This window comes from Vombatus ursinus, unplaced genomic scaffold, assembly GCF_900497805.2.
Source record: "Vombatus ursinus unplaced genomic scaffold, bare-nosed wombat genome assembly UNPS02006874.1, whole genome shotgun sequence".
NCBI lineage: Eukaryota > Metazoa > Chordata > Mammalia > Diprotodontia > Vombatidae > Vombatus > Vombatus ursinus.
In genome coordinates this window covers 4,156,227-4,171,559 of record NW_020946652.1, presented here as the reverse complement: position 1 = coordinate 4,171,559, position 15,333 = coordinate 4,156,227, and positions in this window count along the sequence as shown.

The following is a 15,333-nucleotide window of genomic DNA, read 5'->3' as shown; positions in this document are numbered from 1 at the left end:
AGAGAGAGAGAGAGAGAGAGAGAGAGAGAGAGAGAGAGAGAGAGAGAAATCCTGTATTATTTACTTCTTAGAGTTATTAGGAAGGATCAAGGAGAGTTCCTGTCATGTGGCAGGTAGTTCTGTTTGTTAAATTATTAACTTGGAAAGATGTCATTGGTACAAATTATCATTCTAATAACCTACATTGAAGAAGAGATGTAATATGTATCGAGTTAAGTAGAAGTCCAAAATTTTATTTTATTTTCCTTATAATAAAACTGAGTTGGTTGTTATTCAAATAGACATATTGGACAGACAAGTGTGTTTTAATAGCTGATAAGACAAATGCGTCCTTTGCCAAGAACTCTCAGCTTCACTTCTTATTTTTTCCCCAAGATTTTTTTTTGTGGCAATGATAAAATCAGGCAGGTGTCCAAGGATTGAGGTGGCTTGACTCCCATGCATATGAACTTTCTTAGAAATTCTAGGCATAGTGAGATATGATGGCTTATTTGGGCTTTGTCAAAGGCAGGGGAACAAAATTGTCAATGATAGCCCTAGGTTGCTAGAGGGTGTTGTTTCTTGGCATCATTGGGGTCCATTCTACCTTGGAAACACAGAGAGATGAAAAAAGCTAATGGCTTCCCTGGGATGGCTCCACAGTCATACATTTTAAGGTGTTAGCAAGAGAAAAAGCAAGAAGAAAATTGGTTTATCCCTTTGAATCCTGTCTGGCCAGTTGCCCAGGCTTGAACAGAGGAAAACCATCTCTACTGTGCCCCATCCTTTGGCATCTGTTATCATTTCTTATGCAGTATGAAAATGCAGATCAAGAGAATTTCTGCAACTAGGGGCTGCTTTTTCCAGGCAACAGATAGGCCCTTGAGCTAATTTCTTTGAAATTAGCTTCTGCCAGATGAAGGGGCAGATCCTCTTGTCTCTAAGAGCCATGACCAGGACCCACATTGTGGGCAGGATAAGCAGAATTATTCTAAGGAGCAGATGTGAGAACCCTTGAAGTTTCTACCTATCTGTCTGCTTATCATTCAACCAGACATATTGGACATAGCAGAATATTTTGAAAGTTCATGATACAAATGTCTTACTTTTTTGCCAAGAACTGCCAGATTTTCTTCTTCTCCAGGTCTCCTAGGCATTTAATTAGGCCAACTTTCCAGACAAGAAGCGATGGAAGGAAGGAAGGAAGGAAGGAAGGAAGGAAGGGAGGGAGGGAGGGAGGAAGGAAGGAAGGGAGGGAGAGAAGGACAGAGGGACAGAGGAAGGGAGGAAGGAAGAGTGGGATTGGAGAAAATGGAAGAGAAGGGGAGGGAAGGGATAAGGGGGAGGGAAGTGGAGGTGAGGGAAAGGAAGAGAAGAGGAGAGAAGATGGGGGAAGAGGGAGGAGAAGGGATAAGGGTTTGGGGGAGGAGGAAAGGAAGGACAGCCTTGATGTTGCCCATCTTCTCTTGAATTTCAAAGTTCCTCTCCATTTCTCCATAGTCTTTACATTGAAAAATTCTATGCTGTTTTTCACCAAAAGGATCTTGTCCCAGATACCTAAATGAAGTTTTCAATGTTTTGGTTTTAGTTCTTAGAATCCTGTAAACTCTTCAATTTGAGAACAGTAAATGAAGAGCATTTATAGGCAATTCAACCTTAAAATATTAATGTGTGTTAATCTACCAGTTTCAAATGGAAGAAGAAATTCAAATTCTGCAACATGATAAAGCAACACCCCCAGTATCCTAGTTTGAATAACAATTATGTCTTGATGCTATCTGAATCCCTCCAGTACACGTCTTCACTTAATCATCGTCAATGTTTTTGAAATGATATTATCAGCAGATGTGTGCATTTTAAGACTCTTGGATTGCTATCTCAGATGCAGACCCCTCATTTCACAACATCTGGAACAACAAATACAATCCAATGACCATTTTTTACAATATCTGATGCATGCATTTTAAAACATCATTATATGCTGAGTATACAAAAACAACAGGAAAAGTAGTCACCACCATTGAGGAGCTTTCATTATATTAAGGAGAATATCCCCAGTCTCCCATTTCCAACTACCCAAAGGACATCTACATTTGTGAACCCCAGGCTTTTCATCTGTAAAATGTGATATAGCATATACCACAAAGAGTTTAAAGAAAGAGGGAAAGGATCAATATGTATGTGTTGTGTATGTATGCAAACACACATATATGTCTGTACCTATTTGTATGTATCTGTGTATTTTTTTTCCTTTTTTTTTTGTAGTGGCAAAGATCTGGAACTAAGGGGTTCCCATCAGCTGGAAATGGCTGAACAAACTGGAGTGAGGAATGTAATATAATACTGTTATGCCATAAAACATAATGAAAGGGATAGTTTCAGGCAAACTTGAAAAAAATGTTTTTGAACTGATGTAGAATGAAGTGAGCAGAACCAGGAGAACAATATATACATCAACATAACAACAACAACAAAATTTTGAAAAATTCAAGAACTCTAAGCAACAGACGAACAAGTCCTGAACGAAAGGACCTGGTCTCAAGATGTAGAAAACAGCAACAACACCACCACATTTTGGGATGTAGCCAATGTGGGAATTTGTTTTGCTTCATTATGAATATTTGTTATAAATTTTTTGTCATTGTTTTCATTTTTTTTCTTATCTCCCTAACCTCCCAAGTTGTGAGAGATTAAAAGTAAAGAAAATAAATGCTACTTACCAATAAATAAACAAACACAAGTAAAGAATAATAATAGCACTCAAATGGCAAGGTTGCCCTAAGCATGAAATAAGATAATTCATATCAAGTGTTTGTGAAACTATGAGACACTGTTGATACCAGGTGTAATTATATTACTGCTATCAGAGTCACCTTCCTTATGCATTGATATGGTTTAGTTGTGTTTTTTGCTCATACGTTTTCGGTGGGTTCCTATTGGCTACTAAATTCCTTTGCCCCATCATTGTCGACCCATAATGGGCTCCAGCCTTATTTCCTATTGTTTCTCTTGATGTATTCTTATCTCCAGACAAAATGCACACCTTTCTATTCTCTACACATTCAATCTTGTATTTTCTCTACTCCCAGTTTTGGTTCATTCACCTTTCTGTGGCTGAACTCTTTTCCTTGACCTCATGCTGAATCTTTACCCATCTTTCAGGAACCTTTTGGTGAGGTCATCTTTACTACCCTCTCCTCCAGTCAGTATATATCTATATTTATATACACAGAGATATGTGTTGTTGTATACATGTATATATGTGTGCATGTATGTATGAATGGATGTGTGTATACACTTCCATCCATCCATCCATCCATACATACATGTATACATACATACATACATATGTGTGTGTTTACCATCTTCCCCTACCCAACTGTAAGCATATGATGCTAGGAACTATTTCTTATATAAATATTTCTTCTAAAAATATTGAGCTCCCTCAATACTCAAAATCTTGTTCTGCTCATAAATTAAATTATAAGAACTTACCAATCAAAATTGTAGAATGCTATAGTTGGAAAGAAACTCTGCAGCCTCTCTAGTTTAACCAATACTTGAAAAAAGAACCCTCAGACCGTCTTTATCTTATAAATGTAAAGCTATTAGGGATTGGGATTTGACTTAACTAGACATGGACATTTGGGTTTTTATGAGGGTGATGCCATATCGATGCTAACTCATTTTCCTTCTCCTTGGCCTAGAAAATGGAGAAGGCATCAACTTCTATTAAAAATCAAAATTCGAGATTAACCCTTTAAGGATTTCTTGAAAATATATACATTTATTGGAGAGATTCATGAGATCACCTATTTAAACCTAGGAGGGAACTTAACAACTAAGTTTAACTTCATTACTAGACAGATTTCCATAGTGATAGAGAGCCAGTATCAGAGTCAGAACAACCCATATTCAAGTCTCACTCTTATACATGCTGGCTATATCAATTGAGGCATGCTTAAAATATGAGGTAACATTTTCACTGTTCTCTCACCTGGTCAAGTCATATGTGGGATCCTATATTCAATCTTGGGTACCATGTTGTATGAAGGACATTGTAAGCTGAAGGACACTCAGAGGAAGCTGACCAGTTGGGTGGAGCGACTGGAAAAAAATGTAGCATGATAACTGGTCAAGAAAATTGGAGCTCTGATAGCATCTTATGGTATTCAAAGGCTTGTCATGTGTTAGTTAGATTATATTTGTTTTGTTTGACTTCCAAGGGCATGAATGTTGATAAAAAAAAATGGGTGGAAACTGTTGAAATGTAGGCTGTGACGTCAGGAAAGAAAAAAAAATTTAAACAATTAGAACTATCCAAAGTGGAATGATCACCTTCGGAGATGGTGAGCTCCTCTTTAGGGCAGGGTTTCAAACAGAGTTCAGAGGAAGGTCTTGTTGACATAGGTATTAGACTAGAAGGCCATTGAGTCCTCTTCCTGCTCCTAGATTCTGGGATGCTGTGACCTGATCTTCAAGGTCAAGGTGCAATGTTATCTTTCTATCTTTAGTCGACTCTGGTCCTCAACCTTGTCTTCCTGTCATGCCCCAAACCTCACAGTGTGTGGGCATCTAAATAGTTGTCCGATTTAACCTGCGTCTGACACATTGGACCAGACCTCATCTCAACATCATAGGAAATGAGGACGGGGATTGGCTATGGCCTCGGTCCTCCCGTCCCACTTTGCCATGGCACCAGCCTTTTTGCTTACATCAGACCTGTTTGTCTCTTCCTGACTTCAGCTCCTGGAAGCTGAGCAGCCATCTTCCTGAGGGCGGGGGCTGCTGCTTTTGCCTTTGCATCCCCAGTGCTGATCACAACGCCTGATGCAGAGCATGTCCTTAATAGCTGTTCATTAATTGATGGCTTTCCTGCTTCCATACATGCTCCTACTTCTGACCTCTGCGAACCAAAGCAGAACAAGTTACTCCCACATGACAGCATTTCAAATGGTTAAGAAAGGAATCATGTTCCCACTGAATCTTAGCTTTTCCACACAAACCATCTCAGGTTCCTCCAACTATTCCTCGGATTCCATAGGCCATAAAGCCATTCCCTATTCTACTTGCCCTCATTTGGGTGATCCTAATGGAATCTATATTATTCTTAGTGTGGTGGCCAGAACAGAATGGATGTGTGTTCTTTACAGCCTGAACCAACAGAAGACCTTTCACCCATCCCACACCTGATTCTGTTATGCACTTAAGCATTGCTCATGCTTTTCTAATGTCCCCCACAACAAATTATCATCTTGCCACTACAGTGATATTTTATGGATAAAAATAAGCATGGGCTCATTTTCTTTCCCTCCTATGACCCTTGGTGTTCTTCCTAACAGAAGCAACACAGTTTAAGAGAAAGTGGACTGGATTTAGAGGCAGAATATTGGGTTTGGGCTCTGCTATGTTCTATGAGTTGAAATTGAAGGATGCCACTTGTCTTTTCCTAGGTCTTGGATTCCTTCTTTATAGAGTAATGAGATTGAAGCAGAGGATCTCAAAAGTTCCCTAAAGTCTGAAATCCAACAATTTCTTGCTTCATAAAAATGTATTGAATGAAAGAAAACCAAATTTCCTGTTGAATAGATAAAAGAAAAAAGGTACAAGATTTCAGGAACATCACTCTTTAGATGGTCAATGACAAAAATTGAATTTTTGCTTTTCTACCTCCATATTTCTTCCCTTCCCCAAACCCTGGTCAGAACATTTCATCCTGAGTATTGTTTAATTTTTTTCTACGTCAGTTCTAGGGTTTAATCTAAGGCAAACTTGTAAGTGTATAGGCATACAATGTAGAGTACACACACATACAGATATATACATATGCTCATGTGTGTATGCATGTATATATATAAATGTACATATATAATCTTTCTATTTCTAGCAATATAGAGATAGATTAGAGATAGAAAGATATATGTATATTATACATACGTACACATATGTAGACATATATATGTGTGTGCATATGTATATATCTATTTCAAGATATATATATATATACACACACACACACAGACATACATCAGTTTATATATGTGTCTATATCTCTCTATACAGAGAGAGATATAGGAACATATATAGATATCTACAGATATATCTATAGAGATAGAGATATATCTATACACACAAGCATTTATTAATCAATTGCTCTACCTAGTGTGGGTTCTTCAGTGTGTTGGGGATAGAAAAGCCAAACCAAAAAAAAAAATAAATAAAGAATTTCTGCCTTTCAAGGAACTTATTTCTATTCAACCTGAAGAGATCACATGTACATAAACAAGCACATGCAAACTTATGCAAAAAAGGTTTTTTTTGTGGAGAGGGCAGTCAGGGTGATTCAGGATAGGATTCATGGAGAAAGTGTCATGTGAGCAGAGTTTTGATGGAAATAAGGGATTCTAGGAGGTAGAGATGAGGTTGGAGCAGGAAGTCCAGAGTTGGGAGATGGAATATGATGGGTGAGGCAAAGCCGACAGGCCAGTTTGCCTGGACTGTGGAGCACACAAAGCAAAGTATGAAAGACTGGAAGGGAAGGATGGCCCACGTTGTGAAAGGATTTGCAAATTTAACTGAAGGGCTAATAACTGTTCATCGAGGCAATGGGGCAACATGCACGTATCTTTCTATGCTCTTTTCTCCTCTGCAGTGATGGTTTCTTCTTTGATGAAGATTCTCTGTCAGTGTTGACCACAATGCCTTAAGAAACAGTTCTCTCTGGGTTGCTATGGACAAAGAACTCATTACCTAGGGGCCAAACCTCTGTGGCCATGATGCTGAGCCTTTCAGATTTTCCTAGGTTTATCCATGGTTAGCAGTCTGTCTCTGGTCCATACTGGAAGCTTTTCCTTTTGGCTGGTCCTACCAGAGATTTTCCTGCCTGGGCAGGAGATTAAAGATTTGGCAGATTTGAGATTGAAAGTCACCCTACTTCATGGGGAGGTATTGGACAGGGATGTTAGGAGGGTGCCTACACACACACACACACACACACACACACACACACACACACACACACTATTAACCTTGTCTTTGCAATGGTGCTCAGATCACCTGATTTTTATTCTAAATTTCAACAAAGGATGAAAATAGTAACACATGTGAACCTTATAAAAAGAACATATTTTCCCCAACCTTTTATACTCAGGTTGCCCTGTACTGAATTGCTAATAACACGAACCAGCCCAGGTAACCTGGGGGTTCATCTTCTCCCATCTGGAAGCAATTTACACTGTCTGTTTGGTCTTTTCTGGGAGGATTCTGTTGTGTTGGCAGCAGATACTGCAGTTTGAAGATTAGAGGCTGTGATGCACTGACCATAACTTTACAAGTTTCCCAATGAGGCAGAAGACTCCACTGATTGGCTCCATTATTTGACTTTGCTGGCAGCCATGATAGATATCACTGAAATGGGTCTCTCTGATTCACAGGCTCAGAGAACCAGGTTTGCTCAGGTGCTATATCAGAGCCGGGGAGACAAATGTGAAATGAATTCCTAAACTAAGACAATGCTGGCCTGGCTGCGAAGATGATCTAAAGTCATTGCTAAATGGTTTAGCAGGTATGTCTGGTCTTCTGTACTTCACCCAAGGTTAGATCAAGGGCTCAGGGAACACTGAGTCAGTTGATTCCTTCCTGGTGAACCTGAGGAAACTCCCACACACATTGCGTTTCCTAGAGTTCTCTTCTTAATCACTAGAATGGGAAGGAAAGACAGGCTTCATTTGCATGGGCTCACAAAATAATAGAATGATTGAAAGTACATGATGGTGAAAGGCTTATATGAAAAAAAAACCTTCACTAAAATCCTATTTTGATATTTGATCTCAGCTTGTAGAAGCTTTGCCATGGGATATAAGCCCTGGGAGGTCACAGCAAGCTCCAAGGTTTGGAGCACAGACTAAGAACTGAACTGTGTGCCTGTACCTCAGGACCACAGAGTTTCCCCATAAACCATTCAATCAATTAAGTCCTTCCTATGGAGTAGTCACTGTGATTGGTGCTAGAGATGCAAAGACAGAAGAGAAAGAACCTCCATCCTCACAAAGCTTGTATTACCCTGGAAGAAACAAAATGTTCACAGCTAAAGAAATAAAGGTTACATATAGAATAATTATACAATAGTTGTGGGGGGGTGGTAACAATGGAGACGGGAATCAGGAAATGCCTTCCTGAGGAGGTGGAGTTTGACCTTTATATTGACTATAGGATTCGCTCTTTGGAGTGTTTAGAGCTTGGTCAGAAATTGAAGACAGCAAAGTCATTCACTTCATCCTTACCTTTGTCCTGACACTGGACTTGAATGACTCTGGAAGAGAAAGTGAAGCTGACAACTTTGTTCAGCTCTGCCTCACTTAAATGAAATTTGTGTGCAAGTCATCACCTGTGACGTCATGGGTCCTCTTTGAAAATGAAGGACGAACAACAACAACAAGAAGTATATGTTCCTCACTACAACTTCGTGAGGTAAATAGGGATGTGGGACAGGTTCTGGACCTATAGTTTCCTTGGCATAGGAAGCTCAGGGAAAGAAATTCCTTTTACCAATTTAGATAAACACCTGGACAATACATTGGCAGTATTCATCCACTTGGTTTTCCTCTGGTGGATTGCTCAGCTTTTGAATGACTGCAGATCCCATTGAGAACATCCTGCGGTCTTATGATGCTTGATGCAATCAGCAAATGTCATACACACATGTACACACATGTACACACACACACACGCAATAAATTGGATAATTTCAATTCATTTCAGCAAATGTATTAAGCGAGACAAGTCATCAAGCACTTGTTAAACACGCACCTGCTTTGTATAAGACTAATTGAATGACTGAAAGTACATGATGGTGAAAGGCTTATAGCAGTCTGTCTCTGGTTCATACTGGAAGCTTTCCCTTTTGGCTTGTCACAAAATCAAAAACAAAACCATTCTCAGCCTCAAGGAGTTTTCTTTTCTCTGATATTCTACAGAAAATTCCTCTCCTCTTTGGATTCCTCTCCTCACAACATGGACAAAGACCTCTGTTAGAACCTGTAGCCCTATTTATGACTCAGCAGATATTGATACTCAGGATTAATAACAAAATGTTCTCTGTGATTGTACATGTCACCAGAGCAAGGATGATGTGAACACATGCATAGGTGAAAAATGTTTGGTGGAGAGACTGCAAGGCTGAATTTGGCTGGGCCTGGCCAAGGTTTTTGGTGTGTGTTTTATTGTTATCATCAACAAATAACGAATATAATGTGACCAGGCATTTTCTATTTCAGTTAACTGTGACTGAATGTATGGTCTGCTTTAGAAAATGTTTTTTAGAGCTAAATGACTGAGAGCAAACTTGTTTCCCTGAATGCTCATAATGACAGGGGAGAAAGACAAACAGAGAGAGATAGAGAGAGACAGAGACAGAGAGACAGAGACAAAGAAAGAGAGGCAGACACAGGACACAGAGATAGGGACACAGAGAGACAGAGAGATAGAGAGACAGAGAGACAAAGGCAGACAGACAGAGAGGAGATTAATGAGTTGGGTTACAGTTTATAAAATTAGAAAATCAACAAATTAATTGACCCAAAATAAACATTGAAGATAGCTAAAATAATAAGGAAAATTAACAAAATTGCAAGCAAAAACACAATTGTTAATTTAATTAACAAAACAATAATTTGCTTAAACAATAAAGCCAAGAAGCCATCACCATCTGCCCTCTTTAATCATTATACATCGTTATATTTAAAGGGGAAATCATAAAATATCTGCTACACACACAAAACATTTCTTGACAAAAATGAATATGGAAACATAAATTACACAAATTAATGACAAAAGGGAAAGCAAAATGATTAAGGAAGAAATAAAGATAGGTATTTGAAAATATTCTACACAATTATATGACAACAAACCTAAGAAATTTAATGAAATGCATGCATATCTACAAAAGTATAAATGTCAAAATTGAGAAAAGGAAAATAAAATAAAGCTAGATCAGACTACATAAGAGAGAAAAAAAATAAAATGAAAAGGCCATCAATGATGACACATTCGGAGCTACCAGAACCAGATAGATACACAATCAAATTCTAGCAAATATGTTAAGAACGATTATTACCGGTGCTATTAAGACACTCTTTTGTAAAAAAAAAAAGAAAAGAAAAGAAAAGAAATTTTCTCTATAAGATTCATATGCCCCTGATCCCCCAAACAGGGTCCTTTAAAATTTATGTTATTTTAACTCAACTTGTTCTCTCTACAGCACTATTACTTTACCCTGATTCTTTATAGCATTTACCACACCAGGCTATTCCAAACACTCTCTCCTCCAGTTTTCACACCTCCCCACCATTTTCCATTCAGTAGAATACTATGTTAGAGTTTACCAAGAAAATAGAGAACATTCACTGTGGGATCCCTGTTCCCTCCTTTTCTATATCTCAAAATGACTTGATATCATCCCCTATATCTCTCTTTCTCCCTTCCTCAACTGCATTCTCTAAGTTGCTGTATGACTCTACTCCACATCTAGGTCAACCTATCCACATGTGTGCTTCATACCATATCTTTCCATCTCATTCGGCACATCACCCTAAATAAGCACCTCTCTCTGACCTTCAGTCTCTTATCTCTGTCTCTAACTATTGGCTTGTTTCCTTTTTTTTTTTGCAGGCATGCTTAGTTCTCCCCTATTATTTTAAAAAAGATGTGTATATATAATGTGTGTGTGTGTGTGTGTGTGTGCAAAGCTCTGTGTTAAGCACCGGGATATAAATAGAAATTTAAAATAGTCCCTGCTCTCAAGAAGCTCATCTTCTAATAGGAGAGATAGTAAAAGTGGAAAATTTTAGCTGCCAATCACCCAGAAGATCTCTATGCTCCTTGGAGTGCAGCAGTAGAGCAGATGGTAAATGCTTCTTGTTTAATGTCAATTCCACTCTTCCAGTCCTATCATCAGTTTCTGATGTTGAACAATTGGACAAGGTCAAGGACTTTGGGGTCAATGACTTCTTTCTCGAGTCATTGGTAACTGTGACTATAACCATCCGCAGGAGCAATGATCGGGGATCCATCTTCCTAGGATGATGGCTGTGGGCACTGGTCTAGAAGCATCGATATTCCCAAGGATCTTGGCTTCAGGGTTCTGAGCTGTCCCCATCAAAGCATTAGAAGAGATAGTGGTCAAATTTTCAGTGGTAAACTGACCTGCCTGCCACATGCTATCTCCTGTCTCTCCTCTAAAGTGCCTTTCTGCCTTAGCTAAGCTCACTTGCCTGCCTTGTAAGTGGCAATTGATTGGCAACTTTTGGAGATGGCAGTCCCCTTCTCCATGAGAGATGCCTTCCCAGATGATTGGGAGAGCTGCTCAGGAAGCGGAATCAGTGGTCTCAAGGATCCTCTTTCTTCCAAGGCTCCTTTGCTTATCTGCTTTTGTTGGCAATTGGTGATGAGTGAAATGAATCCCTTCTCCATAGTGATTTTTTTTCCCCCTTGATGATAGTGGGGGCTGGGCTAGAAAAAAAGTCTGATGATTTGGGGAGCACTTTTATTCCCAAAGCACTTGGGCTCAAGGTTCTGGGCTGTCTATATTAGTTGACTTCCTTTTGTCTCCTCTCACATACATTTCACTCCTTTGCAACCTGATTTCTAACCTCATTGCATAATTCAAATAATTGTCTTAAAAGTTATTGATGACTTCCTAATTTCCAAATCTGGTGGTCTTTTCTCAGGACACTTGTTCCTCATCTTCACTACATCATTTGACACTGTTGCCCTCTCTCTGTTCCTGAATACTCTTTATTTTCTGGATTTCATCTTATTGCTTCTCAATCCTCATTTTCCTTTCTCTGTGGCCTTGGACACCATTGATTACTTTATCCTCATTAATACTCTCTTCTCTCAAGGTTTTCAGGACACTACTCTTTCTCGGTTTTCTTCCTACCTCTCTGACTGCTCCTTTCTATCTCTTTTGCTAGATCCTCTTCCAGATTACACTCTCTAATTGTAGGTGCCCCTCAGGGGACTGTCCTGAGCCCTCTTCTCTTCTATACTACTTCACTTGGTGATTTCAGCTCCAATGGATTTAAATCCACACTATGCTGGTAACTCTCAAATTTACCTTTCCTGCTCCAATCTCTCTGCTGATTTCCATTCTTGCATCTCCAATTGCCTTTCAGACATCTTGAAGTAAATGTCCAGTAGACATATTAAGTTGATTAGGTCCAAAACAGAATTCATTATTTTTCCTTTCTTCCTACCTTCACTATTTCAGTAGAGGGTAACACCATCCTCTAAGTCCCTTGGATTTGAAACCTAAGGAGTCATCCGAGATTTCTCATTATCTCTCAGCTCCCATGTCCAAGCTGTTGCCAAGGCCTTCAATTTAACCTTTTCAACTATCTCTTGAATACTTTCCCTTATCTCCTATGACACTGTCTCCACTCTAGTGCAGGCCTTCATCACCTCATGCCTTGATTACTTCACTAGCCTGCTGGTGGGTCTGCCTGCCTCAAATCTCTTTCCATTACAATTCATTGTCTAATCGGCCACTAAAGTTATTTCCCTAAAATGGAGGTCTGATCATGTCACCTTCCCAACCCACCACCACAATAAACTCCAATGGTTTCCTATTGCCCCTGAGACCAAATATAATGCTCAATGTGACATTCAAAGCCCTTCCTTACCTGGCCCCATCCTACCTTTCCAGTCTTCTTACACCTTACTCCCCCCACATACTCTTCAATCCAATGACACTGGCTACTTGGCTGTTCCATGAACACGGCACTCCATTTCTTGGCTCTGGACATTCTCTCTGGCTCTGGTTCTCTCCTCTTCCTTAAAAGCTGTTCTTCCTCCACTCTGACAAATGACTGACTTTCCTTGGCTTTCTTTAAATCCTATCTAAAATCCCACTTTCTACAGAAAGTCTTCCCTAGCACCTTTTAATTCTAGTGCCTTCCCTCTGCTCATAATTTCCTGTTTACCCTATCTAGATCTTGCTTTGCACATATTTATTTGTGCATTGTTTCCTCCATTAGATTATGAGTTCCTTGAGGGCAGAGACTGTATTTTTTTCTTTCTTTTGTATCCCCACAGCTTAGCTCCATGTCAGGCACATAGTATGTGATTAATAAATACATATTAATTGATTTACAGATTGGAGGATATATTGTTGTTTGCATCAAGCCCAGGAAGATTACATGGTTACCTCAATTTGGTCTATGATTAGTGAAAATGTAACAATTTAACAATCCACACAGGGAAAGCAGAATGAATACCAATTTCTCTTTTTTTGCCCTATGACATATAATTGGATAGTCATTCTAATGAGTTAATTCTTCTACCATTTGTCTACCTATCTATAGCTAACATTTAGCACTTGTTACATGTCAAGCTCTGTGCTAAGTAAGCACTTTGAAAATATTACCTCCTTTGATCCTCACAACAATACTGAGAGGTAGGTACTATTATTCTCCCCATTTTACAGTTGAGAAAACTGAGATAAACAGGTTTAAGTGACTTGTCCAGGGTCACACAAACAATATCTGAGGCCCGATTTTAATTCAAGTCATCTAGACCCAGGCCCAATACTCTTATCTACTGCATCACCTAGTGCCCCTGGCTCTTTACACATAGATGCACACACACACACACACACACACACAGAGTCATACATATGTATAATGTGTGCACATATCAGCACACATATTTATACATTATATGTGTGTGTGTGTGTGTGTGTGTGTGTGTGTGTGTGTGTGTGTAGGTCTAGATATATATAGAAATATAGGCTTTCCCTATAACAAGATAAGGTCAAAATAGGTACATGATTTAGACATAAAGGATGATACCACAAGCAAATTAGGAGAGTAAGGAATAGTTTACCTGTCAGATCTATGGAGGAGGGAAGAGTTTATGACAAAATAAGTAATAAAGAACATTATGAAATGCAAAATGGATAATTTTGATTACATTAAATTAAAAAGGGGTTTTTTTTTGCGCAAACAGAATGAATGCAACCAAAATTAGAAGGAAAACAAAAAGCTGGGAAACACTTTTTATAGCCAGTGTCCCTGATAAAGTCCGCATTTCTAAAATATAGGTTACGGAACCCAATTAATTAGAAGGCAAGTCATTCCCCAATTGATAAATGATTAAAGGATATAAACAGGCAGTTTTCAGATGAAGAAATTAAAGCTATCTACAGGCATATGAAGAAGTGTTCTAAATCACTATTGATTAGAGAAATATAAATTAAAACAAGTCTGAGGTACCACCTCACACCTATTAAATTGGCTAATATGACAAAAAAGAAAATGATAAATGTTGGGAAAGATATGGAAAAATTGGAGCATTAATATATTGTTAGTGGAGTTGTAAACAGATCCAACCATTCCAGAGAGCAATCTGGAACTATGTCCAAAGGGCTATAAAAATGTGCATACCTTTGACCCAGCAATATCACTTCTAGGGCAGTATCCCAAAGAGATCCTAAAAATGAGAAAAAGACCCATATGTACAAAAATATTTATAGCAGCTCTTTCTGTGGTGGAAAAGAATTAGAAATTGAGGGCATGCCAATCAATTGGGGGAATGGCTGAGCAAGTCATAGTATATGGATATGATGGAATACTATTGTGCTATAAGAAATGATGAGCAAGCAGACTTCAGAAAAACCTGGAAAGATTTGTATGGATGATACTGAGTGAAGTGAGCAGAACTAAGAAAACATTGTATACAATAACAGCCACATTGTGCGATGACTAATATTGATAAACTTAACCCTTCCCAGCAATGGAAGGATCTAAGACATCTCCAAAAGTCTCATGATGGAAAATTCTATCCATATCCATAAAAAGAACTATGGAGTCTGAATGCAGATTGAAGAATACTATTTGCTGTTTTTTCTGTTTTGTTTTGTTTCTTCTTTCTTGTGATTCCTCCTATTGGTTCTAATCCTTTACAACATGATTAATGTGAAAATATATTTGATAGGAATGTATATGTAGAGTATATATCAGATTGCATGCCATCTTGGGAATGGAGGTGGGAAGGGAGAGGGAGAAAATTTAAAACTCAAAAGCTTATGGAAGTGATTGTTGAAAACTAAAAATAATGTAATTAATTAAAAAGGGAAAAGTACGTACATGTACAAAAATATTTATAGCAGCTCTTTTTATTGAAGAGATGACCATCAATTGGAGAATGGCTGAACAAGTTGCAGTATATGAATGTAACAGAATATTATTGCTTTATAAGAAATGATGAGCAGGTGGATTTTAGAAAAAAATCCTGGAAAAACTTACATGAACTATTGCTGAATAAAGTGAACAGAACCGGGAAAACATTGTATACAGC